General features: G+C 47.8%; 1 long non-coding RNA gene across 1 annotated transcript in view; it reads right to left on the bottom strand.

Moving 5' to 3' along the window:
- The window catches only part of LOC138498202 (uncharacterized), a 93,027-nt gene extending 73,098 nt beyond the window's left edge, over positions 1–19,929 (bottom strand). Inside the window, exon 1 of the long non-coding RNA XR_011278718.1 lies at positions 19,816–19,929. This is a non-coding gene — a long non-coding RNA (uncharacterized lncRNA). The remainder of the gene's footprint in view (positions 1–19,815) is intronic.
- Positions 19,930–20,182: the final 253 nt, after the last annotated feature.

Here is a 20,182-nt window from a genome sequence, read left to right as displayed (position 1 = left end):
ATATGTATGTACCTACTATGCAAATTTGTGCTGTCTAAAGAATGCGCCCAGATACCTTAGGGCCACGTGCGCGATACAAATAAAATAAATACAAATAATACAAACTAGCACCCAGGTATCTGGGATTATTCCCCAATCCTGTGGTTTTTAAGCTCAAGCTACTTCAATGCATACATACAGTCTTTCACACATCCTTGCTTAAATCATTAATTTCAGACATTTACCAGCGAAGATCAACCCTCAAAATGCCGTTCAGGGATCCATCACTAGAAGTTTACGAGGTGGAGAGAATTTTTGACTCCCGTCATCACTGAGGAAGACTGCAGAACCTGGTCAGATGGAAGGGATATTCAACAGCTGAAGACTCTTGGGAGCCGGTCTCGAACATCACTGCTCCCAGATGCATGCAAAGGTTTCACGCCCTCCATCCGGGCAAACGCGAGGCCGGTACCACAGAGAGGAGGCATACTGTCATGAGGGGAGATTCCTGGAAACTCTGGTCTCGGAGGAGGAGGCATCTTTAATGTTCCATCACGTAATCAGGCTGCAGTCTAGTCTTTCCGTTCCATTTCCTTTTTCAGCATCCAAACCCAACCCCCCTGTGCGTTGCAACTTTAGTTGGTGTAGCGCTCCTCTCTAGCTCGCCTCGTGACCTAGCTTCATTCATTGCTTTTGTTACCTTTAGCCTTCGCTCTCTCCCCGGTAATGGCCGGTACCATCTCCCGTTCTCTTGTCCTTTGTTTTCGTTTCAGTGTCTTATTGTTTTTCTTTTGATGTCTTGAGAGTCACTGAATTGCGAGTCTCACCCCGCCACCCTTCTCAGCTGGCTCTTGCTCTCTCTCTCTCTCTTACGCTCCTTTCTGGTTCTTCCATTCTTCCGGTCCTCTGGAGCCTCAGTTCCATTATGTTGCCATTTTCCTTGAAAACGGCTCGACTCTTCTGCATTCCTTCTTTGTGTTTTCACTGTTGGTTCTGCACGCGTATCCTCGGGCAGTCACCAAATTGTGAGTCTCGCCTCGCCACCCTTCTCGGCTAGCTCTCTCTCTCTCTATCTCTCTCTCTCTCTCTCTCTCTCTCTCTCTCTCTCTCTCATCCTTCTTTCTGGTTCTTCTGTTCTTACGGTCCTCTGGAGCCTCGGTTCCCTTATGCTGCCAGTTTCCTTGGAACTCGCTCGACTCGTCCTCCTTCTTAGTTTGTGTTTTTCACTGTTGGTTCTGCACGCCTATCTTCTGGCAGCAGACACTCCGGTCTGCCGAATTATTCCTACCTGTGGATCCACCGTGCACCGTCACTGTGCTCTTACTTGAGGTATTTCTCCCATCCTACTGTTTCACCATTTCTGAGGTTCGCTTATTGTGTCACTGTTACCTTCTCGTTGCATTTCTCCTGTGGCTTCTTCCAGTCTTGTTAAGGCCATGGTCTTCTTACATCAGACAGCTCTCTGTCTTTCCCTTTTCTTCAAGGATGCTTCCCCATTAGTCTGGAATGTATCCATCCTTCCAGCCAGCTGAAGGATACTTTGAATGCAGTGGATACTTTGTTCCAAAAGACATTTACTCAGTGGACTTATCAACTTTCCAGAACACCATCAAGGTTTGCTTTATGCTATTGGCTTTTTCCCCTACCTGCGCTGCACAGGAGAAACGCCATTCTTGTTGTTAACTGCACCTCAGTACAACGACAGTGGCGAGTTCCCGGAACAGACCCAATCTCTTTAAAAAGCAGGGAACTCCTGAAAACACCACCGCAAAACTCTCCGATTCCGACGTCTTCTCTAGTGGCAGCGATTCCGAAGCACAGTTGAGACCTCCATCAGTTGACAGTCTGTGGCAGCCATTTTATTTAACTTCTGAACTTTTTTTTCCTTTTCGTCTGCGATACGCAATGTGTCTCGTAGGCAGACAAAAAAACATCATTAGTACCCCGCTCTAACGGGCCGGGGTACTAATGGCAATTTGCCCCATCAACTGCGGGCCATTACTGGATACAGTAATTCACCCGGGGCCTTCGTTAAGGACCTCGCTATGCTTGGACCAATAACTATGGTTTCCAGGAGCATTATCTTATGCGGTAATGGCCTGCAGTCTCGGGCCTTATTGCCTAATTGTAAAATGTTCTGGTCCGATTGTCTTTCTGGACACACCACCTCAATTGTGCTGGCTGTTGTTGGTTTTCAAGACTCACTACAATTTGATCTGAAAGTCTGAATTCTTTATGAGGTGCATAATAAGTATCGATAGGATTTACGTTGGGGCCATGGAAATTAAAGTTAATAACATTGATGCAAGGAAGTGGAGTATTATTGTGAATATTGTACAGGAATTGCTAACCTTTACTTGTTGTTTTGATGAACTGCTGCTTTTAAGATTGGAATCGTTTTACTGCTGTGTTTTGATGATGAATTATACAATTTTTATTTTCTTTTTGTATTTGTTGAAGACTATTGTTATAGCGATATAACAATAAAATAAATACATGTTTTGAAGTTTTGGTGGTGAAGTAAAAAAATTGTACATTAAGAGTGAGTAAAGTAAATACTAAGTTAATAAATTAAACATGGTTATATTTTGTAGTATTTAAATAGTATGGTTGTCATCATAAGTTAAGTAAACGGTTTTTCCATAAGAAAGTGAAAGCACTTTTCAATTGTGAGGGGTTAGAAATGTAAGGTGGACAACTTTTGGATGAATTATCAAAATACGCCATTTTATTAAATCATAAGTTTCATCAAACGCCTCACTAGCCATACTCTAAAGAGGATTTCCCTGCCTCTCAAAACTAAAGGAAAACACTCTAACACAGGATATCTGGCCCTCACGCCTAAACATAAAATACAAAAAAAATATATGGCAGTTCACAACAATATCAACAGTTGTACTTCTGATATATTTACAGTCTCTCTTGATAACCTGGGCGAATTCCCCTTCCCCAGGTTTCTAGTTAAATTCAGGTCCAATGTTCCACATTCTACTTTGCATTAAGTTTGAAATCCACTGACAACCAAAAGTAATACCTCAACTTCAACCGCTTGCTAAAATCTGTTGCCCACTCCGCGTGGCTCACATAGTGCCAGACACAGAGTGATCTGATTCAACGATAATGACAAAAGGCACAGACACCAAAAAGAAGGGCCCAATGGACTCATTCGCGAGCTCTCAGTCCTCAGCAGCGACAGCTATGATATCGTCATCAGCGGGTGACGCCGTCCACACCCTTGCAGACCCCCTGGGACGATCATTTACTAGCCTCTATGCAGTCTGGATTTGTATCCATGAATGTAAAGCTGGACGACATTGTGGCCAATATTGGGTCACTCAAGGCGAGAGTAGAAAAAGAAAGTGCTCGGATAGCTAAAACTGAATCCAGGATAAGTGTGCACGAAATGCAGTCAGCCAACATGACTGTGATGTAACACACAACTAAAAGGAGAACTCTCCAAGATAAGTTGCAAGTGTGAGGATCTAGAGTCTAGATCCAGAAGGAACAACATCCAAATAGTTGGTGTTTCAGAAGCCTTGTGCAAATACCCCATAGAAGTCTGCATTGAGGCCCTTCTCAAATCCCTGTTTGGCACTGCATCCTTTTCTGATAATTTCTTGGTGGAATGGGCCCATCACACTCTGGCCCCGACGCCCAAGCCGGTGGCTCCACCCCGCACCATCATCCCCAAGCAACTCAATTATAGAGACAGACTCGATCCTTAAAATGTCCAGGGAGATGGGAACACTGCACTACAAGGGAAACAACATTCACATTTATCCGGTCTTTTCTACAGGAGTGCATGCACAAAGAAGATCCTATGAACAGGTGAAAAGACAACTCTCCATACGCCAAATCCCATACGCACAGATATTCCCGGCCAAACTAGGTGGTTGTCAGTATAAAGTATGTGCACACCTAATTATAAATGGAACACCTGCACCCGAATGCAGCTCAGTCTGTTTGGTGCGCATAAGAAATCTAAAAATCAAAATCAAACTGCGGATAAAACTCAGTGGCAGGGCACACTTTTTTGCAAACCCCACGGCAGCTATGGACTACATCGAAACCTCGATTCCACCCCCACCCGGAGACCGTGGTGCAAACAAGAACAGGAACCCACGACCCAACGAAGAGAGGAGAGACCCAGCAGACTGAATGCTGTAGACTGCTATATTCTTTATATGTGTTGATAAGAAATGTAAAGGGGTGGCATCGAAACATAATTGTGTGTTAATGCCCAGGTGGTGGCGAACAGTTATGGCAGTCGGGAAGCTGCAACATAAGCACCTCAGAAGGTTCCAAAAGTTATGGGGGAAACATCATCTGGTTGGGGTTGATCGTGCGGGAGGTGGGAGGGGGATGGGTGTTCAACGGCTAACTTTTGACGAACCTTAAGAACGGGAGTTGCAGTTTAGAGAGTCTAGCAAAGGTTGTGAAGTTAAAAAGTTTGTAAACAATGGTCATGTTACTAGGAACGGTATGAGAAATGAGAGTACAGATAATGAAAGAAGTGAATAGGGCGAATGGTGCATACAGATTCCAAGGCAAAAGGGCTGACAAGTGAGCTATTAACTTGGAATGTTAGGGGTCTTAACCCGGGCAAGGCTAAAAAGGTTGGCACATATGTGTCACGGCATAACCCACAAATCCTGATGCTACAAGAAACTCCCGCACTGAAGAAAGTACATGCATACTTCCTCACTAGCTGGGGACCACTCAGGCATTACACAGAGTATTCCACACAGGCCAGGGGGATCCTCACACTTATCCACCCTTCACTGGGATTCTGCAACAGGGAAAGCAAAGTTGACCCGGTGGGACGCTATGTGCTGGTGTGGGGTGAAATAGCAGGTCAGCCAGTTGTCCTTGTGAACATTTACGGGCCTAACATAGACGACACAGACTTTTATCAAACCATAATGGATATTCTTCTTCACCTGGATGAGACATGGGTGTTCTGTGGATGAGACTTTAACACAATACTAAACACTGTACTTGATCGGTCATCTAATGCCCCCTGGGCTCTTAAGAAATCTGCTAACACCCTACACCAGATACTATTGCAATTACCCCTGAACTATGTATGGAGGACTCTCCACCCACAAGACAAGCAATATACATACTACTCCATGGTGCACGATTCAGTATCCCGCATAGATTACTGGCTATTGTCCGCTTCACTCACCAGCAAAGTGCAAAGTTGTGACATCCTGCCACGTGCACTGTCCGATCATTCCCCGGTCTCACTACACATTGAATTACAAGACTACCCCCCACACGCTAAACGATGGAGGATGCCCTCTGCACTCCTAATAGACCCCAATGTGACTGAATCCCTGCACATAGAGAACAAGAGTTCTTCACCACAGCTCTGTTAGCTCCCAATCTAAGCTCTGGGAAACCTTTAAAGTCTGGGTCAGAGGCATTCTCATGGCCAAAACCACTGGACTGCTTAAAAATACTAGAAAAGAACTGGGCCAGGTTGAATCACGGCTACAAGACTACGAAAACAGTTACAGTAATACACACAGCAGAGAGACCCTGGCAAACATTAATGAAGTATTAAGTGAATTTCACAAGCTAGCGGATAGAGAAGTGCTATACATGGCCACATTGGTAAGAACTCATAGATACGGCGAGGGAGACAGAGCCGGCAAGTCCCTAGCCAACAAGTTAAAAATAGAAAATTACTGTAACCCCATCACTAGGGTCCAAACAACAGGCGGCAAAGTAGTGACCCAAGATAAAGATATAAATGAGGAATTCACACACTTGTACTTGAGGTTATATTCCAATCATGACGAGATGACGGCAGACGAGACATTGGAATACCTAAGCAGATTGGGTCTCCCTGTGGTCCTGCCTGAAGCTAACCTGACTTTAGACTTAGCCATAACACGGGAGGAAATCATAGAGGCCATTAAGGCATTGGCATCCGGAAAAGCCCAGGGATCCGATGGCCTAGGAATTGAATTATACAAAGAACAACATGAGGAACTGGCCCCTATCCTATAAATGTGTGGGAGGAGGCTTTGGAGCGGGGTATACTCCCTGAATTAATGCGAGAAGCTATCGTAACATTACTGCTAATACCACACCGTCCCTCACACGACATGGCCCTTGCAAACCTCTATCCTTGAATAACACATGCAAAAATATTCGCCAAAATCCTAGAGACGATGCTTCTGCCCAACATGCCCAAACTGGTACACCCAGACCAATCTGGATTCATCCCCATTAGATCTACTGCGCTTAATCGCTGTTGTTTATTCTGGGTAATGGCATAGATGCTGAAAAGTCATTCGACTCTGTGTCCTGGGAATATCTTTCTTTGGTGCTCAGCTGTTTCGGGATAGGTCCATACTTCCTACAATGTGTTCGACTACTATATACCAGCCTGGGAGCGAGAGTCCTCACAAATCCTACGTTATCCACATTATTTCCCCTTGGTAGGGAAACAGACAGGGTTGCCCCTTGGCTGCCTTTGTGCGCAAAGTACACAGACACAGGGGGATCAGGATGAAAGTCCCGCCCTCCACAAATTATATCTCTGCACGCGGATGATACACTCTCGTATGTCCGAGACCCCGATCAGAACCTTGAGCCCATCATGAGAGATATTCAGTACTTTTCACGATACTCTGGCTACAAAATAAACAACTCTAAATCAGAACTATTCCTGCTCACACCAGCTACCGAATGCCCTCTGAGTATCAGTAGATTAAGGCGGGTGCTGGTTCGAGTTCGATATTTGGGCATCATTTTTTTGAGGTAAAGACAAACACTATATGCTGATAACCATGAAACTTACTTACAACAGCTGTCCGTGAAATTACAACTGTGGGCTAAACTCACTGGGCCTCATTACAAGTCAGCCGGTCCGGAAGAAACGGTGGTGGTAAATCCGCCACCACCGTTCTTTCCGGACCGGCTGATTGAGAGTCCTGCAGGCGGGAGGTGTCATTCCCGCCAGGTCTGACCTGGCGGGTTTAACAGCACCCGCCTGCAGGCGGACGTGGAAACACCGGCACCATTACAGCATGGTGCCGGTGTTTCCACTTCCCCATTCCCATGGAGTCCTATGGGCTCCATGGGAATGGGGACTTACACAATTCCGCCTCCGGAATTCCCGGGTCACCGGGGTCATAATTCCCCGGTAATTCTGGGAATCATGGAGGCGGAATGGTAATACGAGTTTGGCGGTAACCTGCCGGTTTTTCCGTCTCGGTTACCGCCGAACTCGCAATGAGGCCCACTGTCTCTCTTTACGGGCGGATATCACTTTTAAAAATGATAGTCCTTCCCAAACTTTTATATTTCATTGTAATGTCCACCTATGGCCAGGCAGAGTATTCTTTTCCAAGCTTCAATCAATGGTCACTAAATTTGTTTGGGGACCTGGTGTCGCAAGAATGAAATGGCAAAAAGTGACAGAGCCATACACAAGTGGAGCTCTCGCCGCACCAGATTTTGAGCTCTATTATTTAGCAGCCCAAGCCCAATTTGCTAAACATTGGTATCACCCAGAGGACACTGCCACGCATATACCACTGGAGAGATTTGCAGCTTCCCCCACTGAACTACGCTCTTTTATATTTGATGTGCGCCACAAAGACCCCTGTAAATATGACCCAGTCAGTGTTACTGTCCATGCATGGGCGAAAATCTCAGAGAGAATAAATATAGAGAGACCATACGACCCCGAAGCCCCATTAAAGCGCTTCCCCGGAGTCGCCCCCACCTTTGATGAGGCATTACAAAAAACCTGGGACCCAGACAAGCATTTGAAAATGCAAGACATGTACCCAGAAGGCAAATAAGTTAGTCGAGAAGATTTTCTTGATCCCATTGGGGAAACAGCTGAAACATTTACAGTATCATCGCATGAGGGCTGTACTTAGCGATAGATGGCCGACATTCCCGAGAGAACCTGACACCAATTAGTGTATACGGGCTGTAATGTCCCACGAAGGTACGAAAGTATGTATATCAAAATTGTATGGTTTAATAAATTCACCTATCCAATCTCAAAACACCATTAAAGCAACATGGGAGATAAATGTGGGAGCTACAATAGGAGAGGAACAATGGCGTAAATACTGTCAATTGACGAAAACTGTGTCTTTAAATGCTGGGTTAAGCCTAATCCAGTTTAAAAAATGAAACCAGCTGTACTATCCACCCGTAAAGATGGCTACATTTGTTGAAAATTGTACTGGCTAATGTTTAAAGTGTGGTAGCCCGCAAGCAGATGCATTTCATATGCATTGGTCTTGTCCATTAATCACTGTTTTCTGGGGCAATGTTGCTGACATAATTGAAGACATTACACAAATCCCAGCCTTTCTTGCTCCCCTTAACTACCTATTCTTAGAAACCACGAGAAGACTTTTCAATGTAGCCTGTGCCGTGGCTAAGAGATGTATATTGAAATGCTGGAAGGCCAAATATGCACCCAAAATAGATGACTCTTCCAGATCTAACATATGTAAATGAATGTGAAGAACAATGTGTACTGTCTATGTCTGTAACAAGCCGCCCTAAAGATATCTGGGCCCCCTTCAGAAGCTATTTATGTGATCTGACATCCGACAATGACACTTCCCCAACCCTTACACCCTAATGCCAAACATTTCTAAATTACTGTTTGCTATCAGTAATGCTGTACACTCTAAATGTTCACTGCTATGTAATGTGCTTAATGAAATGAGCATTTAATAAACAAAGTTTGAAAAAAAAGAAACCAGCTCATACAGGGATGTTCCTCTGGCAAACTGCGCAGGCAGATGCTGCAAGAGCAGAGACTCACGCTGCCTCGCATATTGATACTCTGCCAGAAGCTGTTGGAGGTGCGTGCATCAAGGATGGATGCGGATGTGCATCCAGGGAAACTGGACGAGGTGTGTGCTGTGGGCCGTGGTCAAGGTTTTAAATGAGTCAGACGTCCAAGTGGAGGCCAGCGGGACAGGGGTGCAAGGGTCCTCGATTATGTGCAAGGTGTTGGTTTGACCTCCCACATCCTGCAGAATGCCCAGCGCACAGGAAGGCTTGTGGACATTGCAGTGCGCTTGACCACTACGCCCGCATGTGCAGGGCTCTGGTGTCGGTGGTGATACCAAGGGGGCCAGTGCGGCCAGGATTCTTTAGGCCACAGCGTCCGCCCAATGTCTCCGAGATAGATCAGGGGAGGACGGCAACCCTCACGAGGAGGATGACGAAGAGGAGGAAGAGAACATCTTTTTCATCTGGAGCATCAGTGAGCCGCATACAACCAACAGGAGACAGCGACGGTGCCTGGTGAGAGTGAACAAATCAATGGTGCCGTTGCTGGTGGACACCGGGGCGTCTGTTAATGTAATGGCGATGGTGCACTACGATGCCATGGTGGTGCCGCCCAAATCACAGAAGCCGAGGGCGGGCATTTTTACCTTTGGCAGCGAACAACCGATCCCACTGGCTGGGGTGTTTGTAGCCAATGTAGAGGACAGAGGGTCGTCCATCAAGGCCCGTTGCTACATAACAACCGTCAGCAGCAACACCCTTGTGCGGCAGCTGAGGCACTCAGTATCATGAGTTTTGCATACTTGGTGTATGTGGAGGATGTTCACGGGCTGCTGGCAAAATACAGTAAGCTGTTTGAGGGAATTGGCCACATGGCGGGTGACCCGGTGAGGCTGCATATCGACAGGTCGAGACAACCCATCATGCTGAAACACTACTGAGTCCCATTTCATCTACAGTATCTCACTGATCAAGAGCTGGACAGCCTGGTGGAGTTAGATATAATTGAGAAAGTTGATTGCCCGGCCTCTTGGGTGTCTCCCATTGTCATTGCTAGGAAGCCCAAACAACTGACTCTGTAAGGATTTATGTGGACATGAGGCTCCCAAACAAGGCAATTAAGCGCGAAAGACATATCACTGTAATGCTCACCTGGTCCCCACGGGTGCGTCGCACGAAACCGAGCGATGAATGTCTACACGTGCGTCGCACGAAGCTGAGTGTTGAATGCCTGCACGTGTCTTCTCTGTCTCACTACTTCTTCACAGGGGAGCGTTTGCCTAGAATGTTGAAACGAGATGTTAACCAGCCGTGAGGGGCGGGCTAGGATCCCACCTCCCGTAACCTCCTAGTGCCCCTCTCTGCTTATGCATCACCTTAGGTGTTTTAATGGCGGATTCTCCGTCCTGCAACTGAATGCAGGGGCGCGGTAAAGTTACAGCCTCTCTTCTGGATCTAGTTGCGTCACTGATCCTGCAGGCTGTACCAGAGTCCTGAATAATTGTGACTCTGTAGGTAAGTCTCTATGCCAATAGACTCTTGGTATAGTTTGCTTAAATGTTCTTAGTTGACAAAGTTCTCTCTACTGTTCTTATTCCTTTACAGGTGCGGTTTAGGAGGGTGCCAGGTGAAGGATTGCCATCTCCCCACGACGCTGAGCAGAATTCCTGCAGGTGAGTATTAGCGCGAGAGCGCGGCGTTGAAATGTTCCACTTCGATGGAATATAGGAAGAGCGCAGCCTCCGGGCGAGTATTGGCTCTCTATGCGTGTGTCTCCTTTCTGCAGATGCAGCGATCCTGAGAGCGGCAGAGGGAAAGGCCTTTCGGATGGACTGCTTCTCAGGTAAGGACTCAACCACTGTTCTTGTTCTCTCTTCCTTTCCTTTCTCCAAAGGTGCTGATGGTTCGTGGTTCCCAAGGCAGGTGTGGCTGAAGTCCGGGTAACTAGAGCTGAGCAGACACGGTGAGTGTTACACTGCAGGAGTGCAGAATAACGCGAAGGGTGTTCTGTCCTTAGGATGTGGTTTATATAGCCTTGCACAAATAGTCCCAGGTAAAGTAGTCCCTCCAGCCACACCCTACACAAGTAGTCCCGGGTAAAGTAGTCCTTCCAGCCACACCCGAAGCTAGACTGTATGGCTCAGTTCTTTCAGGCTGTGCTATGTGTGTTTCCATGCTCCCTGCAACAAGATGGAATAATCTGAGCCTGACGCCAACAGCGCCAGGACTGACTCCAGGAAGTCCTAAGGAAACCTTTTGGGGCCTTAAAGGTCCCCATGGGTGCCAGCAACTGGGGTAGGCTGGTCTACTCCTGATATCTGGGAGCATGCACCATGACAGCACTCCCCCCCAATACCCCCCTTAGGGTGGGTTCTTCCGCTGGTCCAGGTTTGCTTGAATGATTATGATGGAACGTGGCGCATGAATGTGGTTACTAGGTTCCCATTTTCTTTCTTGTGGTCCATAGCCTTTCCCGTCGACTAGATAGAATAGTTTTGACTTGACAATTTTGGAGTCCAGAATATCCTTAACCTCAAATTCAGGTTCTCCATCGACCATGATTGATTTTGGTGGTTTTGGAGTTCCAGGTTGAACTGGTTTCAAAAGCAAGACGTGAAACACGGGATGTATTCTCATATGTGGAGGTAACTCCAATTTCACAGCCACCGGATTAATGATGGCCTTAATGGTGTATGGTCCCAAATATCTGGGATTGAAAGTATGAGTTCCTTATACTTGTATGTGTTTCGAGGCCAGCCAACTTCATCCCCAACCTGATACTTTGGAGCTTCGCTTCTATGTAGGTCTGCAGATCTTTTGTATTTTTCCTTAGTTTGCCTTAGATATTCAATCGCCCTTTTGAAGGCTTGTGTGATGGTAGTATGCAAACTTCTTACGGCTCGCATTTCCAAAGGTTGAGGCTGGTCAAGGTTGGAGGTTCGTGGATGCATCCCTTATACCGTATAGAATGGACTCTGCCCAGTGCTGGAGTGTAAGGAATTGTTATAGGCATACTCGGTTATCCACAAAACATCTTTCCAACTGCCTTCCGTTTGGTCTAACCTGCATTTTAGGAACTGTTCTAATGTTTGGTTGGTTCTCTCGGTCTGACCATTGGTTTGAGGATGGGGGCTAGTGGAAAGTCTTACATCGATTTGGGCTAACTCGCAACATTTCTTACAAAAATGTGAGATAAATTGGCTGTCACGATCTGAAATCAGGACAGAGGGAAATCCGTGTATTTGGACAATCTGTTCTAGGAACTCCTTTGCCAGGATTGAAGCTGAGGGTAAGCCTTTGATAAAATCGAGAGACAGCGTATGCCAGGGTGTAGGTGGAATATCCAGAGGTTGTAGTAGGCCTGGTGGTCTCTTTTTTTGAGCCTTGTTTTGTGCACAAATACTACATGATAGCACAAACTGCTTGATGTCTTTACGCAATGTTGGCCGCCAAAAATGCTGCTTGATTTTGGCTTCAGTTTTTGCAATTCCAGGATGACCTTCTACTATGATTCGTGGTAATTTGAAGTTCCTTCAAATTATTTTCCTGAAGTTCCTTAATGGGTAGATAAAAGGCATCCCTGAAAGTATGGCAAATGATTTATGAATGAATGGTGTTTGCTTTTAGTTGGCCAACCCTGCAGAGTCTTGGTATCGATGAGATGTGAAAATTCCTCATGGATGTCATCCAGGGTCAGCAATGTCAAAATTCCAAGGATTCTTTCTCCAGGGATGATGGCTACTGTGTCTGGACTTGTGCATGCTTCATCTAACCCAATGCGGGACAGAGCATCAGCTTTTCCGTTTCGACAACCAGGTCGGTATGTAATCACAAAATCAAATTCAGCAAAGAACAGCGCCCATCGGAGTTGGCGAAAGGATTGGGCCTTTGCCATCTTTAGGTATTGTAGATTTCGGTGATCTGTGATTACCGTGATGGTGTGTCTTGCTCCTAGGAGATAATGCCGCCAGGCTTTAAATTCTGCCTTGATGGCTAAAAGTTCCTTGTCCGTCACAGCGTAATTTAATTCCGGTGCTGTGAATTTTCATGACCAAAAGGCCACCCGGTGAAGTTGACCCGTCTCAGGGTCCTTTTGAGAGAGGACTGCACCCATTGCCAGACTGGAAGCATCGGGTCTCTACCACGTACGGGAGATCTGGGCGAGGGTGTTTTAGGATTGGACTGAGGTGAATTTCTGTTTCAAGTCCTGGAAGGCCTTTTCCGCCTCTTCCGACCATTGAAAGCGTTTATTTTTTTCGCAGTAAGGATGTGATGGGATGTACCAGTTGCGAAAAGCCTGGAATGAATTGTCTATAGAGGTTCGCAAACCCGAGCATACTCTGGACTCCTTTGGTTGAAGTTGGAGAAGGCCAGTTGAGGATGGCATCTACATTGCGCTAATCCATACTAACACCACGAGGGGTTAGGACAAATCCAAGAAACTCGACCTCGGTAACATAGAAGAAGCATTTTTCTAATTTAGCATATAACTTGTGTTGCCGGAGCTTTTCAAGAACAACATGGACCTGTTTCATATGATCTTGCTCGGAAGAGGAGTACACCAGAATGTCGTCGATGTATACTACGACACAGACATCAATCAATTCTCGTAGGACGTTGTTCATGAAATATTGAATGACAGCTGGGGCGTTACAAAGCCCAAAGGGCATCACCTGATATTTAAATAGCCCATATTTTATATGGAAGGCGGTTTTCCATTCGCCCCCTTTCTTAATTCGTACAAGATGGTATGCCCATCTGAGATCTAACTTAGTGTAAAGTCAAGCGTCTTTTACTTGATCCAGTAGTTCAAGGATTAGAGACAAGGGGTAGCGATTTTTTACAGTCACTTGGTTCAATGCGCGGTAGTCAATACAAGTCCTTAAATCGCCTTCCTTTTTAGGCACGAAGAATAAGGGCGAGGCCGCTGGGGACTTGGACGGACGAATGAAACGGTTTGCCAGATACTGGTCTAGATACTTTTTTAAATGAAGGTTTTCAGGCTCAGTGAGCGCATAGATCTGACCGCATGGAATCTGTGCATCAGGTATAAGGTCGATCTGGCAGTCATATGGTCTATGGGGTGGAAGTGTATTGGCTTGATCCTTCTGGAAAACATCCTGATAGTCTTGGTATTCCTGGGGTAGCGGATTGTTAGACTCATGATTGTTGCCACCTCTTTGGTCAAGGGTTCTTCTGCTTGATAGCATGTATGAGCACATTCGACTGAGAAGGTCAGCCTCTTAGCACGTCAGTCGATGCAAGGATTATATGTCTCTAACCATGGCATTCCCAGAATTATTTGGAATTGTGGAGCCTTGATTAAGTCGAACACAATGGCTTCCCGATGCCCATCTTGGCACAAAAGTGTCATCTCTGTCGTCGAGTGTGTTACAGGACCTAAAGAAATCTTTGTTTCATCAACAGTGGTGCTTAAATCGGTTGTTGCCTTCTCGCAAAGAGGAAGATTCATCCTTGATGCCAATTCCTGATCCATGTAGTTACCAATGGCTCCACTGTCAATGTAAGCTCTGACCGCGTGCATACGAGACGGTTGCTGGTGACTGATGAGAATCATTGGCAAGGCTAGGTGCGAGGTCTGGGAGTCCTTCTTTTCGCTCTGTAAGCGGACCTCTACGCTTGTCGGGCATGGAAGTTTTCCGGCTCTGGCTCTGCCCCGACCTTATCGGCAATCCCTACTGCCTTCTTGGGTGGCTTCACCGGACACTCTCGGAGGAAGTGGCCGGCTGTTGCGCAATACAAGCACAACTGTTGTTGCCTTCTTTTGTCTCTTTCAGCCTTGGATAGTGACCCCCATTTTCCCTTGGACGCACAAACACCCGAGTTTCTATACTAGCTCGGTCAGCTCTACGGTTCTGCAGTCTGATCAAGCTGCGCCACCAAGTCAATGTATTCCGCACAGTCACTAGGTGGATTGACCACTTGAGCCAAAACGTACTTTAACTCGCCTCTCAACCCACGGTGAAAAAGTATTGTTCTTTTGTCGTTCGGCCAACCGGTTTCCACTACCAGTTTGTTGAAGGTTGTGATATACGTTAACAGATCTTGGTTCCCTTGACGCAGAGACAGGAGTTCATTATCTAGCGCTTGGCCTTGGGAGTGCTGGGCAAACAACTTCTCCATATCCTGTTGAAACCTCTGAAAGTCTCGTAGGAGGCGGTCATCCCGATTGACTAGTGGTGCTGACCAGTCCGCGGCACTGCCCCTGAGATATGAAAGTACAAAGGCCACCTTTGATTGGTCATTTGGAAAGGCCCCTGGCCTGCATAGGAAATGAAGACGCCACTGGTTCATAAAAACTGCATACCTTTTTGGGTCACCCGCAAAGCGTTCAGGGGGAGCCAAAGGTATGGCTCCCGGAAAGGACCACCTATACAGGGTTACTTGATGGAACTGGGACTGATGACCCCATTCCAGGTAGCGGTGTTTGGCCAGCCTGTGATTGAAGCAATTGTCTGGCTAGGTCATCCGTGCGATCCTTGGCCACAATCATTTCTCTCCTTAAAGCATTGGTTTCTTGCCGAGCTGAATGCACCTCGGCCCTGAGTTCCCCCAAAAGCTGGGCTAACTGGTCAGTCTCTGAGGTTTCCATGACACCCAGGTAGAGGATTTTTGTAAGATTCGCGTTCTGTCACTCTCACCTGGTCTCCACGGGGGCGTCGCATGAAGCTGAGCGATGAATGTGTGCACGTGCGTCGCACAAAGCTGAGTGATGAATGCCTGCACGTGTCTTCTCTGTCTCACTACTTCTTCGCAGGGGAGCTTTTGCCTAGAATGTTGAAACGAGATGTTAACCAGCCATGAGGGGCGGGCTAGGCTCCCACCTCTCGTAACCTGCTAGTGCCCCTCTCTGCTTATGCCTCACGTTAGGTGTTTTAATGGCGGATTCTCTGTCCTGCAACTGAATGCAGGGGTGCGGTAAAGTTCCAGACTCTCTTCTGGATCTAGTTCCATCACTGATCCTGCGGGCTGTAACGGAGTCCTGAATAATTGTGACTCTGTAGGTAAGTCTCTATGCCAATAGACTCTTGGTATAGTTTGCTTAAATGTTCTTAGTTGCCAAAGTTCTCACTATTGTTCTTATTCCTTTACAGGTGCGGTTTAGGAGGGTGCCAGATGAAGGATTGCCGTCTCCCCACGATGCTGAGCGGAATTCCTGCAGGTGAGTATTAGCACAGAGCGTGGCGTCGAAATGTACAAAAAATTGTTCTTTTCCTTTGCGCGACTAACCTGTTGTTCTTTCTTTCCTGTTCTGCAGGTGCGGTGTGGCTCCGGAGCGGCGATCACGTGAACCACATCGATGGAATACAGGAAGAGCGCAACCTGCGGGTGAGTATTGGCTCTCTATGCATGTGTTTCCTTTCTGCAGATGCAGCGATCCTGAGAGGGGCAGAGGGAAAGGCCTTTCGAATGGACTGCTTCTCAGGTAAGGACTCAACCACTGTTCTTGTTCTCTCTTCCTTTCCTTTCTCCACAGGTGCTGATGGTTCGTGGTTCCCAAGGCAGGCGTGGCTGAAGACCGGGTAACTGGGGCTGAGCAGACATGGTGAGCGTTACCTGCAGGAGTGCAGAATAACGCAAAGCATGTCCTTAGGGTGTGATTTATATAGCCTTGCCCAAGTAGTCCCAGGTAAAGTAGTACTTCCAGCCACACCCGAAGCTAAACTGTATGGCTCAGTTCTTTCAGGCTGGGCTATGCGTGTTTCCATGCTCCATGCAACAACAGCGCCAGGACTGACTCCAGGAACTCCTAAGGCAACCTTTTGGGGCCTTAAAGGTCCCCATGGGCGCCAGCAACTGGGGTAGGCTGGTCTGCTCCTGATGTCTGCGGGCATGCACCATGACAATCACCCCCACGATTGATGACATCATTGCAGAATTGCAGGGGGCACGCTTCTTCTCAAAACTGGATCTTCGTGTTGGGTACCATCAAGTGGTGTTACATCCAGATTCTCTGTCCATAACTACCTTCATCACACACTGAGGCCTCTGTAGGTACAAACGCCTGAGCTTTGATGCGTCATCTGCGGCCGAGGTGTTTCAGAATATCATTCGTGGGGCCCTGGCTGACTTGGATGGCGTCCTAAATATTAGTGACAACATCCTGGTGTTTGCGAGAACGGAGGCAGAACACCTGGACAGACTGGTCAAGACCTTGGAATGGCTGCAGGCACTCGGACTAACTCTGCATAAGGACAAGTGCGAGTTCCTCAAGAAGACCATAGAATTCTTTGGATTTGTATTCAAAGAAGGGGGTATGTCACCAAACCCTTGTAAGGTCAAGGACATCATGGAGCCAAGGCCCCCGGAGAATGTGTCTGAGGTCCGAAGTTTCTTGGGGATGGTCACGTACTGTGGCCAGATCATCAGGAATCTCGCATCCCGGTCGGAACCTCTGCAGACCTTAAAAAAGAAAGACGCTACATGGCAGTGGGGAATCCTTGAGCAGGCCACGTTCGAGGACGTGAAGGTGGCGCTGACGGCAGAGGATACAATGGCCTTCTTCCACCTGGCCTTGTCCCCAGAAATTGTGCTGGATGCCAGCCCGTTTGGTCTGGGGGCAATCCTTACCAAGACGGACGCGAATGGTGAGGTCCGGCCGATCGCGTACGCGAGTAAGGCACTCTCAGAAACGGAACAGCGGTATTGCCAAATTGAGAGAGAGACCCTGGCGGTCCTGTGGGGATGTTGACATTTTCATCTATATGTGCTGGGACAGCCGGTGACCGTGGTAACTGGCCACAAGCCCCTGCTGCCAATTATCCCCGGTTTGTCGTCCAAGCCTCCAGCCCGCATCGAGAGGTGAATGCTGGCGATGCTTGAATATGGGGTCTCTTTGGTGTACTGGCCCCACAACAATAATGCAGCCGACTATTTGTCCAGGCACCCCAGGTGCGAGCCAGACGGACACAGAAACATCAGTGCAGAGGAAGCCAACGAACATGTGAGGCTGGTGGTAGAGGCTGCAACCCCAAACTCGGTGCCCATCCAAGAACTGGAACAGGCAGCGGCTGATGATGAGTGTTTCAACATCTTGAAGGTGCCCCTTCAGCAAGGCTCATGGAGACTGGTTCTGGGCACGCTGGCTCAGAGGACCCAAGAGGCAAGATCAGCGTTGGAACAGCTGTGGAGGGTCAAGGACGAACTGACTTTTGTGGAGTCAGGACTGTTACTTCGGAGGGACCGCATAGTAATACCAGGGTGCAAGGTCCCCCAAGTCATCGAGCTGGCACACCAGGGCCATCAGGGCATTCCCAAAACCAAGGCCCACCTGCAACAGAAGGTATGGTTCCCAGACCTTGAGAGACGGGTGGAGGAGTTTGTCTCTGCCTGTGTGTGGTGCCAGGCATCGTCCCCAGCACAGAAAGAGCCTCTGATCGAGACCATGCCCAGAGGAACGAAGCCCTGGGAAAATGTCCAATGCCGACTTTGGGTCCACTGGCCGTGACAATCATTTCCTGGTGGTCATGGATGAATGGTCCCAGTGTTCGGAGGTCAAGTTTATTGACTCGGTCTCATTTGACAAGGTGGCTGTGGCACTAGAGAAGATTTTTACCACCCATGTCCTGCCTCCGAATTTATTTTCCGACAACGGGCCACTGTTGCAGGAGGATATCCAGGGGGATAGTTCCGCCCAGTTGATGGAGGAATATGGGATACAAACAACATCGCAAGATCACACCTGTCTGACCCTGTGCGAATGGCGAAGCTGAAAGATTTATGAGGACGTTAAATAAAGTGCTTTGCATCACCCACGGACCAGGGCACGGCCTGCAGAGAGCCTTGTTTCAGTTTTTAAGGGAGTACAGGGCCACCCACATGTGTCCACGGGGGTGGCAACAGCAGAGGCCATGTTTCGGTGATATCTGGAAGTGCGAGAGCGAGAACCAGCAGTCATTGACAGTGCTAAGGTGGAATGGGAGAGTAGTATTAGGACGTAGGGGGAGAACATCAGGAGAGGACTCTGGCCCCAGCAGCTAGCTCCAGGAGATGAAGTGCTTGTGAAGAACAGGCACCCTCAAGTCAAGCTGTTGCTGACATACGAGCCTGGTCCAATGGACGTGGTGGCGGTACATGGCTTGATGATGACTGCTTCTGACGGAACTGCCACTGTCACTCGCAATGCCAGCTTCTTCAAGAAGATTGGAGAGACCAGGCCAGAGACGATCCAAAGAAGGGGCAATAGTGATGTACCGAATGAGGGCAGTGGCCTGACCCATCCGCCAAGTCCCCCAGGTTAGGGGGACACAGATGAGGAGGGTACGATCTGGGAGGCGGGCAGGAGGTATCCCCAAAGGGTCGGGAGAGGGACGTCTGCCCAGCTCAATGACCCTGTTTTGGACCCCTGAACTGTTGGGCCCAGCCCATGGACTGGAATGTGACGAATGGGTCTGGGGTGGTCTGTGATTAAAGGGGTGTTCATTTTGGGTGCAGTGTATTGTTGTGACGTGTGTGTATTTTACATCTTTTGCTGTTTTGTTATGAAAAAGGAGGAGTGTGGTGGCTGCCCCTTTAAGGGCACACACATGCGACGGAGTGATGTAACTCTGCCGCGTGTGCTTTAAATAAAGGGGCCATTCAACGGCCGCGTCAGTGCGACCGTGGAGCCCGGACCAAGAACACACATCTCGTGTGTGCTCTGTGAAGTGGGGGGTTCACGCGGGTCACAGAGGAACCCGTGAACACGCAGATCAGCAAGAGTTCAGGCAGGAAGAAGCAGCAAAGGATCACGTGCTTTGTTGCCGTTTTGAATGTGAGCTCAATTGGACTTTTTCTTGTTGACAGCCGTGCGTTAATGAACAGCGGCAGCTCGGGCTATGTACAGAAAACTATGCTGCTTTTTGGAGCACTTGAGACCAATTTACAAATTGTGTTCTGCAAAGTGATGAGAAAACGTAGAGAACACAGTGGGTTAAATAAGTCTACTTGTCCTGGTCTTAGGTGACTGTTTGAACAGTGAAATAAAAGCTAACTTTAGAAGATCACATGGACAGAAAACGGTTTAATTTTTCATAGTTGCTGCCTTCTTACCTCAACTTTGAAGTTTTTCTCAAATTGTTCATATTCTTGGCTCGAAGTATCTGTCAGTTTTTCTTCAAACGGCTGGTTGGTGATCCTTACCTCGACCGCCACTTCCGTCTTTACGTGGCCTGCAAGATACAGGTGTTTAAGGACCAATTTTCATGTGTGGCAAAAACATGTGTAACATTGATGTAGAGCATGTGCTGACAGGGAGGGCACTGATATAATAATGCAATCCTTGGTGACTGCTCAGTGACACACCTGGTATGGGCAGCACCAGGCATGGGCTTGGGAGGGCTAAAGCAACACCCACCGCCCAATATGAGCTGGCATCACTCTGCTGTGACGACCAGGGCACGGCTGGCAAGATCCCGTG

Source organism: Ambystoma mexicanum, chromosome 1p, assembly GCF_040938575.1.
Source record: "Ambystoma mexicanum isolate Mex_15411 chromosome 1p, UKY_AmexF1_1, whole genome shotgun sequence".
NCBI lineage: Eukaryota > Metazoa > Chordata > Amphibia > Caudata > Ambystomatidae > Ambystoma > Ambystoma mexicanum.
Note: the sequence above shows the minus strand (reverse complement) of the source record. Positions and strands in the feature narration are given on the sequence as shown.